A 13,861-nucleotide genomic window follows, 5' to 3' on the forward strand; every position below is an offset into this window, starting at 1 on the left:
TACTTCCACCACACACAGGGCTGCGACCTTCATCATGCTCTCCTCTGCTCCCACCTCTTCCCTCATTTCTCTCTGCAAAACCTCCCACTTCCCAGCTATGGGCAGCTACGATACGGTGTCCATCTGCCACAGCAAAGCTTGGTCGGGCAGATAGTCCAAGCCTGGCTACACTGCGTCTGGCACGGTGAGTGTCAATTTGTCTGTAACAACCAGCCCTTTAAAGGATCAGAGTTTATCAGCACTGCCTCATCCTAATTGCATTATTCCATTAACTCAAAGAACGGAGCTTTATCTTGCATAATTGAGGCACCAGCAGCCTGAGCTGCGTGAAGGATTACTGACTTTAGCCCTGTGAGGAACAGGTTCTGTCTGTCAGTTCCACGTCCTCTTCCCAGATGTCCAACCGCCCTGACCAAAGTCAATCACAATAAGCCTCCTCTTCTTACAGCAACTGGAGTAATTGGTTTCCCACAGCTGCTGTTGGTTCTTGTTCAAACATTCCCAAATCTGATCAGAGGGCTGGAGCACCTCTCCTGTGAGGAAAGACAGAGAGCTGGGGTTGTTCAGCCAGGAGAAGAGAAGGCTCCAGGGAGACCTCACAGCAGCCTTCCAGTACACACCTAAAGGGACCTAAAGGAAAGATGGAGAGGGACTCCAAAGGGAGTGTAGTGATAGGAAGAGGCGTAATGGTTTAAAAATGAAAGAGGTAGATTCAGTTTAGATATAAGGAAGAAATTCTTTACTGAGAGGGTGGTGAGACACTGGCACAGGCTGCCCAGAGAAGCTGTGGATGCTCCATCCCTGGAAATGTTCCAGGCCAGGCTGGATGGGGCTTTGAGCAACCTGGTCTAATGGAAGGTGTCCCTGCCTATGGCACAGAGGTTGGAACTAGAGGTTCATTAAGGTCCTTTCAAACCCAAACCATTCAGTGATTCTAAGAATTCAGGACAGAGACACCGCAAGGTTTTCTCCTGACAAGTTTTGGGCCCAGCCTTGTTTCCCACTCACGGGATTCCTCATGGCTGAGCTCCTAGCACAGGATTCACCTACACAAATGTAGGTACCTATGTAGAACAAATCACTCAAAATTGTTCTCACAGTTGGTAGAGATCCAGTCAATAAAGCTAACAGCATCTCTGGAACATGTCTTCTCTGAAAGAAACCAGTGTAGCCCAGGAAAAACAAAGTACTGACTTTTGCTATTGACTAGATAAGAACAGAAGATGAGTAGTTCATGTATAAACATTTACACTGTAGAATTCTAAAGTGAGACATAATATCAAAACAGGATTACATACCCTGTTAAAATAATGGAGATATATCCTTTATCCAGATAAAAGGATATATTAATTTACAAGTACAAATTTCAATAATCCCTACACATTCAGTTTCAAAGTTTGTTAAGTGCAAAACTGCTTATGATTGTAAACTGCCTACTCAGTAAAACAAAAACTAAAGCATTAAACCAGAAGGTCTTTGCTTTCTGTAGAGATTTAGAAAATAATTGACTGCCATAAACCAACTGCAACTATTCAGTGGCTCATTTAGAGAGACACAAACAAGTGTAATTTTATTTAAAACGAATAACCCGATTTATTTCTGATCTTGTATTTAATTTCTGTAAAGGACAAAGAACAAAACTCCTCAGAGCTCTGTGGATGTTCTCCCTCAGCATCTCAATCAGAACAAATCAGACACAGCAGAGGTCTTCTAGTTCACCAAACTCTGCACTTGTCAAATCCATCTCTGAGTTGTGTTTATTATTGTTTGTTACATTCTAGTTTTAAATATCTAAAAATGTTGGGATACTGCTGCATAGTTAGGAAGGCTTTCCTCATAATTGAGCTTGAAATTCCTTCAGGTTCACCCACCCATCCCTTATTGCAGCTTTTTCATGCCCATGGATTGCCTCCAAACTTGCTTATATTCATCCTTCAAGCATTTTTTAAAATCAAAGCATATCCCTTGAAACCAGCACACACTCAAAGAGATGATCTGCAGTCAGCTGACACTAGAGGCCAACCCTGACTCACTGTCACCTTCTCCAGCTGCTAATGCAGCCACCACGGCTTCCTTCTGCAAACGGAAACATCCCAAAGAGTGAAAACACTCAGGAGTTGCCACCATGCCCCAAGCCACCAGCAGGTAGCCAGCGGAGCAAGGTCATTCAGTTCACAGTGTCTGGTAGTTTTTCCTTATCAAATATTTTATATGTCTAATAGGTTTTGGGGTTTAAACCCTGTAGGCCAAATTCTCTCATCTACTTACGTGTTTCCTTTCATGAAAGAGAATGTGTATGAACCCAGCCTGGCAAATCTAATGGTATTCATTCTGCCATTCAGCTTCATTCTCTCCATTTCCCCATTAGCTCCTCTCACATGGGTTTTAATTTTCTCATGCAATTTTATGCATGTTCATCTCATTATGTCTTCCGAGTATAATCACTGGCCTCAGCCCCACTAACTAGATGCAATTTACCCATAATTAAAGTCATTGCTCACCTGTAAGGTTCTACACATGGCAGTGGAAAGGAGATTAACATTAATGAGATCATCCTGAAATGTAAACTGTGCCATCCCACCACATACTCTCAGACAGCTGCATGTAACCAGCAATCTAGTCTCCTCCTGGGACACCTACTGTTAGTAATGTCAGCATTCTCACTGAAAAGGGATGCAGGTACCATTGAACAGCCACTGAAGAAAGCAGCCAGAAGGTGAGGCTGCACTCCTTAATATTTTTTTTAATCTATTGAAGTTTGCATTAGTGCGGCACAGACTAGACTCTACTGAAGACACACGTACCGTTGCCTCTTGGTAGAGCTAAACGCATGCGTGCACAGAAGGGCAGTGCAAGCAAACACAATGCCCAAAAACATATGCTAATTCAAGGAAACCTGTAGCACAGACACAGGTGCAATTGTAGATGAAAAGTTGTATTTGAGTGGAAAGAATGGCAAAGTACGGTGGAAAAGGGTTGAGAAGTAAAGACGAGAAGGATGTTTCTGAAGGGAGGAAAGAGAGAACGTGTGACTGGACAGGGGCAGCACGAGGAGCTGCCAGGCAGCTGGGACCAGCAGTGCTGTGGAAGGACAAAGCAGCCAACGCACTCGTGGTCAGCTCAGAGACCTGCAAGGAGCCCTGAAATATTTCCTTTGTCACAGCTTCCAGCTAACATCAAAGCAGCCAACTAGAACAGGCTGTTCTCTTGCCATTTCCCTGTGGCACCCCAGTCTAAGACTTTGCTGGTTTCATGTGTGTGTTTTTGTTCTAACAATCATATAAGAGGATTTCAGATTTTTTTTTTTCCCCTGGTGCTTTCACTCTATTTAGCACTGTCAAAAATCTCCGCTTTGTAGTTTAGCTCTACCTAGGGTTTGTATTTTGCACACTCTGATTGAATGAGGGCACTAATCCAACTGTGGGGTTGGCCATGAGAATTTGTTCCAGACTTTTGCTGCATGTTATCAAGAAAAATAAATAAATCTCTGCTTCTCACAGAGATGGGGATTGACTTTATTAGGCCAGGGTTCATTCAAAATTAAAATATCATGCCATATCACCAAGATAAATCCAATAGTGACAGAAACTGTGATCCTGAAAGTACATGCACAGAGACACCTTACTTTTTTTGATTTTCAGATGTTTCACATAGGTGGTGTCACCTCTGTGCGTACCCAACCTGCCTCAGTCTCAGCAGGGCTGCACCGCTCTGCACTGCAGCCCGAATGGCCTCTGGGATCTGCTCAACTTCCCTGAAGGGCTCAATCTGAAAGATGTTTTCAGAGCACACAACAAAATTAGGCACCCTACAAAGCGCACTGACGGCAGATACTCCCTTTTAAAATAGAGCCCAAGGAAGCCAGCAACCTTCTCACCTACCCTTTTTACTTCATAACCTGGTGGTTAGAACATATACCCAGGAGAAGACCCAGGCTCAGGTCCTTGCAGTGAGCCTGAGGTAACTCTAAGAAGCCTCTTCAGGACACCCAGCTAAAGATTAATTGGGGAACAAGCCCTGTCCACTCCTGTTACTGAAGCCACGGTGCTGAGCGCAAAGGCACTGGGGAACCCAGCAGGCCAGACAGACGGCGTGTTCCCATCTCTTGGCTACCCGGGGCTCCCAGATGCCAACACGTTTCTCCAGTTCCACAGCACTTGCCACCATGGTGCGTACCCAGGATTGCTTAGTTCCACAACATGTTCCTGGATTTCTTCAAGGACTATTTCAAGTGGAGCAAAACACATCACTTGGGAGCCAAAATGTGCATTCAGGCCTCCCCGCTTCTACATAAGTGACTAGCCCAGCAAGCCAGGATTCCTTCTTGGTTCCCCTTCTGTACTCATGTATCATAAATTCCCATCAGCACAGTTCACCAGCTTCCACTGGATAGGTACAATGTATTTCAAACTAAGTTTACTGCATCATGCTGAAGGCATTTTGCTGGAAAGTACTTAGTATCTCTATATATCTTTTTAAAAACTAATTTTCAGGGAAAGCCAATGCATGTGTGTGTTTTTGACCTGTCGATCAGAACACAGATTCCAAATTTTGCATTTCATGCATTCACAATAATAGTGAAAAAGAACAAAATCAAAGTAAAAATAAGTAAAACGTAAAGAAAATGGCAATTCACAATAAAAACCTGTAACTAATAATTGTTCTGACACAATAATTACTATTACCAAAAAAACCTGGATAATGGTCTGGCCACAGGCAACTCCAGAACTTCTCAGCAACATCTGAACTTGATCTGGACTATGCTCTTTAATGTTTTGAAGAAACAGAGATGGAGTTTTTTATTAAGTTTGAAAAACAGGCATCTTAAATAAATGGATTTTATATTTAATTAATTTCAAAAGTTGTAACTCTTCTTTTCTACTTTAGATCTCAAAGATTAATGTTCCATGAGCTCAGATATTATCAGGCAGCATTAAAGTGATATTCCCTCTCCTTAGCAGCAACAAAAGATTTTAAAATATATAGCTGATAGAGCTGAAAGTTGCATGATTAGACCTTGACTCTAGAGACGAAGGCTGGCAATGCTACCAGAGAGGCACGTTGCCCAACCACTCTGTGTCCAGCCTCTGCTTCACTTGGGTAGGAGTCCTGCAGCTGAGCTGATTTTGTGCAGGTATTGGTAAATATGCTTTACCATGCTGACATTCCAGATGCTGGAAGTTCAGCTAGTGTGCTGAAAATGCAGATTCATCTATGAAAATAACTATTCTGTAACATAAATGGTTAACATTTTTGTCATCCTATGTATTCCAGCCAGATTACTAGATCCAGACATCTAAAAATTCTTTCTTAAGCCACTAAAGAAAAAGCAAACAGAATTCAAACAGGAACCTCAACACAATGAGGAGGCATTGAGCAGTGCAGCACCAGCCTCCTAATGACAGGATTTATTAAATCCATTTTCCACTGTCACATCTGCCTCCCCCCACAAGGATGCACTGCAGTCTGTTTCCAACAGTGAGACAGGTACAGGTTTCCTGGCTCCATTCCCAGTCTGTTCCTCTGCTTCTGAGCTTCTCTCATTCTCTCCTGCCCACTAGGGACTCACACACAGCACTGCTGACCCATTTCAAGAGGTTCAGAAAGGAAGTTTGGTATCTGCACCTGGAACCCTCATTGCTTTCACTATTTCAAGCTTTAACCCCTAACCAAGTTTCAATCCCATATTTCACTCAAATACACCGTCCTCAACCAAGGAGCCCTTTATTTTCAACAAAGCTTTAAAAGCTCGTACTGTCAGAAAATTCACACAAAACTCAAAGAAAGAAGGTTTGGGCTTGAGGAAGCAGCTGATGAGAACTCAATGAGAGAAGATATTGGGAGAGTAATAGGTTATAGGAAATCTAACACAAAGTTTCACATTTGTTACCTGTACTCGTGCTCACAAACTGCCCAGCTGAAGAACTGTAAGTTGAGGTTTTGTCCCACCCCAGACAAAACAGACACACACCAAAACACAGCAAGCAGTTCTGTACCACAAGCCCTGCATCTGTTCCTCTATTTGATCCACCCTTAAATCCTCAACTGTATCTTTCCCCACCTTTCTTGAGCCCTCTTACTGCAACAGTAATTTGGCTGGGAACAGCTTCACACACACCCTATTCCTCAGTCCTTCTCTCTCACCCTTTGTCTTGGCAAGAAGATGATCAATACCGTCCAAAAGCTACAGTGCTCCCCGAGCCTTCTCTTCCTGGGAGAATGATGGTCACCTCCACCCAGGATTCCAGTAGAAAAGCAAGGTATGTTTTTCTGCAACCTGTGGTATCCTTGCTCAGAGAAGGCATTTGATTAGGATAGAAAGCACCTTTCCCCTTTTACCCTCCCACCCAAATTTGCTAAAAGGTTGCAGCTGTCTCCACAGAAATGCAACCCAGCAGGGTCCTAACTTTCCATCCCACCTGCAAAATCATAAGAGCACAGCACCAGCTGGCCCCTCTCTTCCCAGCTCCCAGCTGTGTGTGCACAACTTCCATTCTCGCTGTTTCCGTAATGCCCTGTGCCTGCCAAGCTCTCCTGTTCCCCTGGCTGGACCCCACAGACAGTCTCGCCTTGCTAAAGCATCTCCCGAACACTGACTCCACAGGGGAGAGTATTTCCTCTCCTCCAACATTTTGTTAAGGAGAAGAGACGGCTGCAGCTTGGACAACTGGCCCTGGCAGCAGCTGAATCCCAGCAGCTGAGCAGGGGCTGGTGAGGGACCGGCCAGCGCTGCCCAGCGCAGCTGCCGCAGCTACCTCTCCTGCCAAAATGGGCTCATGCACCCAAAATACCTCCATACTAATAGAGGAGAAGCAATGCATTTTAATTTCTTCATATTTGTCTTCCCAGTGTTTGACCTTTTCAGAGGAATGTACTGTCACACTGCTCTGCCCACAGTCTCTAGGGCTGGAAAGCCGCTAGTAGCAGCAGAGACTCAGCTATAGCAACACATTTTAAGGAAAGCACTGACATTTCCACACAGCCACAGTTAAATCAAGAGAGTAACGCTGTTGCAGAGCTGGCAGGGGAATCGCATTTTACTAGTGGCTTCAGGAAAGATGAGAAATTTTCCCAATCAGCCAATGAGTCTGTTGAGTAAAGAAATCAACAATCCATTGCATGAAACCAAGAGTGGAAGGATCTCCCCTTCCCTGCTGCAACTTCTCCTCTAAATACTGATTTTTAGAGCAGTTGGTATTGAACACAATTACTCTAAACCCCCTGAAAACCTGCATAGCCTCAGCAGAGAATGAACATGAAGATCACAGAATCACAGAATGTCAGGGATTGGAAGGGACCTCGAAAGATCACCCCGTCCAATCCGCCTGCCGGAGCAGGAACACCCAGATGAGGAAGACGTCCTGTCACAGTTGCTTCCTCCATCGCTGCAGATGACGGCTTGAAAAGGAGTTTGCATTTGTGTTGCCCATATTCTAACTAATATGTAGCTAAGTATGCATTTTCACGATAACTTTACACACACAAAAATGAACAAAATAATCCCGAAAAGATTTCCAAGGACAACAAAAAGTTATTTCAAAATATGACTTTCTAGCACTTGATGCACTAATTGATGGCTTGCAGTGTTCTGTAGGAGTGGTATCAAAACTCTAGTCTGCATAGACAGGATTTAACATGATTTTTAGGTTTATAATTGGTGTTAAAACCAGCCATCCATCAGAGATGACCAACAACAAACTCCCGAAGAAAAGCTGGTTTAAGTATCCCAGAGCTCTCATGAGTATGACAACGATAAAATCACATTCTATGGAAGGCTAGGCCGAACGGCTTGTTACAGAAGCAGATGTATGAGTAGAAACTTGTGATGTACCCTCATAAGGAGAAATTTTAAAAAGTTTTAAGGGTCTGTGTATGATTGCCATATACAAAATGTACTAGGCAAAGCAACACAGCCTAGAAGGGTATGGGCAAGAAAGAAGAGCTTGATGGAATGAGATGTACACAGCAAGAACAGCCCCTGCAAAGAGAAACAACCTTCCTGTGTCCAGAGCTCAGCCACCCAGCCTCTGCTACAGGACATGGAGCAGCACAATGGCCATTTCAGACGGCATAGAAGGAAATTCTGGAAGATGCAAAGCCCAGAGTCGATATCAGCAGGAACTGGGAATTAGACATCCCACAAAAACCCCTCCAAAATAAGCTTCTTGAAATATACTTTCCCTAAGGCTATATTTTATTTTACAAAAGGACTTATAAACTAACCAAAAAAAGGCAAAAGCAAAGCAGCAATTCTACCTGCCGCATTTCACCCTGTGTCATTACACACGACCCATAAAACCTACAGCTTCCTGAGCCAGCTCCGCTGACACACTATTAAGAACTTCATCCCATGCTTCTTGGTGTTTTCACACACAGTGCATGATCTCTGTCCCTACGTCAGAGTTGAGTCCGCAGGGATCGCAGCCTCCTCTGTCCGCTGTGAATCCCCGTCGCCTCCAGCCCCGCACCTTCCGCCCGGCTCCCGGCGCCGCTGGCCGCAGCGGGACGAGCGCTCCGCCGCTCCCGGCCTGTCCCGACACGCAGCCCTGACGCTGGCGGGAGCCGCACCGGGAAGGGAAGGAGCAGATATTCCAGCTCTGCTTGTCAAGTCTGCATTTCAAAGGTTGTGCCTGGGTGTGGGAAAGAATAAAGAGGGTCTGTCAGTCCACATGCAAAAGCCCACAACTCTCTTGCCTCAACTGCCAGGCTGGCGCTCAGGACCAGAATACACGTCCCCACTTGCTCCTTCCCACTAAGTAAATACCAGCCTCAGTGGCACAAGCTCTGTTTCTCTTCCGTTCTGTCAAACTATATACATGTACTTTAAAATATACATCTTTAACTATGCAGTGGTCTGAAGGAGGGAATCCAAAACAGGCAAAGCTACTGCCCTGAGGAAAGAAGGCTGAGGAGCTACGAGTGTAATTACTTGATTACTCAAAAAAATCAATGACAGGTATTAATTTGTGGGGTCTTCTCAATGGATAGACGTTTCTTAAGGCTAGAGTCTACATGCACGCAGATGGAAGGTTTCCTTAGCCCAAAATGAGACTGCTGCTGTTCTCAACAAGAATGTTACATCTTCCCAAAACTCTCTTACCAGCTGCAACAGGCACATCCCTGATTCACAGCCATGACTCAGATTTTGAGCAGCGCATCCCTTGTGGGTGTACGTCTATTCCCTTCAATTTGTGGCTGCAGTAAGGCTCAGGCACATCATTACCAGCACACTAAAACATGTGGCAGCAGACACCCATTTGGGGGAAGAAAAAGAATTTCGCCTGGAATCACTGAAATGAGCTGCAGGTGAGATTCACATGACTCATTTTCACAGCTTCAGACAGCAGGCAGGCAGAACGTAGGTGCAAATTAAAAAAAAATTAGTTCTGAAAGCCCAGTTTCCAAGTATGAGTTCCCAGATGGTGAGACGGCCCCAAAACTTAAATGTTCACATATTCATTACCAGTAACTAGATTGCTAACTATCACTTAAGTCTGCTATGGACGTCAACAAACACAGAGGATGAAGCTTGCATCCAGAATTCTGGCTGCTGCAGTCTGCCTTCTGCACCTAGAAGCAGTACCAGATGTATGTACTTCAGAGTACCAATCCAGGTGGAACCCACAGCCCCAGCCCCCACAGGAACACCTTCACGACTAAGCTACAGATCCCTTGTCCCAGTTACCACTTTTTTAGTCCTTTGAATATTGCAATGAAAAATACACAAAAAGCCTTGGGAAAAAGGTAAGAGTTCATCCCTTATGGCTGATTCACCTTCGTGCCAGCTGAAGTTTGCACACATCCAAGAGCAGTAACAGACTTTACGTACCTTATTGGTAAAGGCTGAGGCATCCTCCTGGTCAAGGGAAAAACCAAGAAAGACTCATCAAAAAGGCCAGGCCTCCTGTTTCTTGAATGCCCGCTGGCAACAGTGCTTATGCCCTCTCTTTAAAATAGAAAACAACCCAAAAAGAACTTTTGACCTGCCAGATCCTGTGCAAACGGACATGTTAGATCAACTTCCGAAGCAGATGGGTCAGCAGACCACTCGTATCCTTTCACTGACAGTCCTCTCTTGATTAGTTCTCACTCCCTGTATCTCACAGCTCTGAAGGAGGCAAACGCCTGGCTTTGCTTAAAACAAATCCCATAATAAAATCTGAACTGGCTTCAAATATACAGATGATGACATAAAATCATGAGGTTTAGATAAGTTTTTTTTTATTCTCTCAAACTCAAGTTTTGACGACCATGAATTTACTAAGCTGGTGGTTGGAAAGAAGAAAAATTCATCCATCCATAGAGCTTTTAATTAAATAGCCCCCAAGTACACCATATGAAACTTAACTGAAACTGTTCAACACAACATGAAAAACTACCCAAGAAGTATAACACCTTTTATCATACATACCTAGTAAGTTATAGATGCTATAACCAATACTAAAAGACAGCCAACAGCAACCTGCCAAGTTTCAGAACTGTCCTCAAACCACTCCTCTTTAATAAATGTTGGCAGCTACAGTGCTACTGTTCACAGCTGCTGGGAAAGAATTGTTCGACATACATCAAAACCACCAGCTTCCACCAAAAGGTGATAATTACAGTGCTTACCATACAAGGATTATGCTAGGAAGAAGGCCTCTTCCAGACAAAAACACGCCTGACATAATCTCCTTATGTATCCATTGCTCCTGTAAACACCAATACATCAAACGTCTGGTTGGATCAGTCAGACTGAAAGAACTGATGCCTTGGCTATGCAGACATTGGGAAGTGTATAATCTCTTCTGCTTTACTTTCTGTAGTCCCAAAATACATTATTTCTGTTTCTGATACATAACACTACATGAGAGAAGATTAGGAGAGCAATACATATCGAAACACTGGTATACAATTTTATCTCAGTGGAAGAGTGGAAGGAAGGACACACGAAGTTGGGCTAGCTCTCCTCAGTATAAAATACCAGAGGAGATTTTTGGGCTAGTCCAGCTCTGTGAAGGACTCATACATGGCAAGTTCAGTGGTTCAAGTGCAAAGTTTTCACTTGATGTTGTAAGAGACAAGCAATGCACACTCATCACTTTTCCCAGCTGAGCAGCAGGAGCTCACTGTGGTGTTAAAGCCAGCTGGTCACTACTGCAGTCAAAGCAACCAAATGAGCAAGCATTTCAGTTTTGCTCCAGTCACCACTACTAGTGTTCAGTTACAGGGATCATAAAGAGGGTGTAGAAATGAATGGTGGAAGTACTTCCCTAAACTACTGGAAGTGTTTTAAAAGTGACTACAATACCATTCGACATACTTTGTACTGCTTCTCAGGCTTAAGAGTACTTCTCAGATGCATATACAAGACTGAGCTCAGTGGGGAGACTGAGGGAGCTCTCAGGGCTTGTGCCACACGCCTGGGACAGCTGGGGGAGCAGCACCAACACGCGTCGTCGTCAAATGCATCGCTTCTCTGAATACTCAGCACACTGCTTCCTCAAACACGTGACACATCATCAATACTGAACTAAACGGTAATGTTGTTAATTAACATGGACATGTTTATAGTGCTCAAAGATAAAAAACACAAAAATACAATTCCAGTAGTTCTAAAAAGGAGGCCAACTCGCCAGCCCCCTCATCTGCCTCTTTCCTTTTGCTGGCTGCTACTTTGTTCCCTTATTGATGCAACTGTGAATTCCACAGAATGGAGACAAGAAGAAACACACATGTGTCTGGTTACTTTTACTACCATATTTGTTCACCCTCTCTCTCTAAAACCACACACACACACAGGTTTAGCAAAGTCTTGCATTGTTTTAAAATTATTATACCCAACAGTGTTTTTTGATCTTTCCTCTTCTTTTGTCTGACAACTTGCAAAAACTTGGGTTTTGTTATCAGCTAGGAAGTGCAGTATAACTTACCATAAACATGCAAGGAAAACTTCAGATCTGTAATAAAACACTCAGTGCAAGAACAATTGCTTCTGGATAAAGCGTTTTCATGGATTGTAATACCTTTAATTAATTAACCCTAGGTACTTACCATATTTGTAAAGCATGGGCAGTCCTAACATATTTGCCCTAGGGTACAAAGAATTTTTTTCTGTTCAAGAATCAATACTACGTTGTAAGACTTGCTTTTAAAATGAACTTATTTAAGGATAAGAAATGGCTTTTCAAGCATAGCTGAAAGATATCAGCTTATAAAATGTATTTCTCCTTTGACCAGTCTCTGTACTCTGTTCCTTATTTGGAAAAGTGATGTACTGACTGAAAAGTTTCTTAAAAAAGAATGAGACTCTCCGCTTTGAAAACTGTTTTTCATGTTATTTAAGCATCTTTTATAGCTCCAGCAGCAGTGTATGTATGAACACACTGAAACACAGATAGGCATTTTTCTTCCCTAGAATGAAATAATCAATCTGAAGACAAACTAAAACATCATAGAAATAAATTTTCAGTTAGCATAAGAATTATCAATAACACTCAACATCGGGGCAAAATGCATTTTGATATTAGAAATGTATGAGATGCACAAAATTATTATGTTTTCAGACTCAGCTGTACAGCTCCCAATAAACTAGCAAGTGATACGTGTTAGTAGACTTATAACAAAAAATAATCTGTACAATATATCAGTTTCTTCAAGTGAAAAATTCAAGACGTCTTTTTTTATGATTCGCCTTTCCTGTTAATAGCCATCAGCACTTTGTGTTTTGAAATGACACTGCCAGATGTACGAGCTGCCAGGTTGTAGCACGACACTGCGAGCTGCTCCGCTCCGTGCCAGCAATGACTTCAGTGCCCTCGCCCAGCTACCGAGGCTCAATCTTTGCAGCACTTTTTTCCTTAGGGGGAAGGTGTGAGTTATGAAGTAGAATTCAAAGTGTTTCCCAGCTACAGCCACGTTTCCCAAGAGCCACTGAAAAGACCGAGTTTGTGTATAATTATGAAAGACATTGTCTGGGGATGCCAACTGTGCTGAAACAGATGAATGTTTTTAACTCACTAAACATGTCTCAACTCAGCAGTATGCTTATCTAAAAAATAAAATATTACTTTTGATGTTTTAGGTATGCAAAAATTCAGAGATAAGGTAATGCTAAAACCCTTACACGTTTGGGCTAGAGCAGTGAAGTTTTTGCTTTGTCTATTAAGTGATTCTGAAAATAAATTTGTTAAGGCTTTTTCAAACTCAGTCTTAAAATTTTGCTACTGCAATCTATGTTTAAATAAAGCCTTTATTAACTCTTTTATGAAGAAACAAACTTAAAATCTGTTGTTTCATACACGAGTTACAAGATATAACACATTTGTTTCCCGAAGCTTTGGTGTCACTGTTAGTTTGTTTTCTGAAGAAAGCATCTGATGATTCAGTGTTCAGGTACTATTTTGTCTGTTCTGTCTTGTGTCACAGAATATTCCCTGTATTCTATGTTTGTCATATAAAGCACAGAAACATTTCACACTGAAATAGATTAAAAGTCACTTCAGTCAAAAATCTATGCTAATGTCTCCTGTTCACTACACTTGGTGACACTGCAACACCCACGCTGTCTCCCAACACACACACACAACCATGAACTACCAATTTAGACAACAACCTACTGCACTATATTACAATCTGTTAAAAAATCATTTCTTTAAGATGTAGATTCACTTTAAAAATTCAGACCTCAGTGCAGCGGGATAAAACATCACGTATCTGGAAGAAGTGTTTAGTGCCCTTCATTGTTTATTGCCCTTTATTTGCCTCCAGCAAAATGCACGTAAGGAAGACATATTACCACTTCTTGATGCATTTCCTAGTTAGCTATAGAAAGTTTCCTATACCCTCCAGATGACATATGAATGTGATGTCACTTAAGAAA

This window comes from Streptopelia decaocto (genome assembly GCF_964273445.1).
Source record: "Streptopelia decaocto genome assembly, chromosome: 2".
Classification (NCBI taxonomy): domain Eukaryota; kingdom Metazoa; phylum Chordata; class Aves; order Columbiformes; family Columbidae; genus Streptopelia; species Streptopelia decaocto.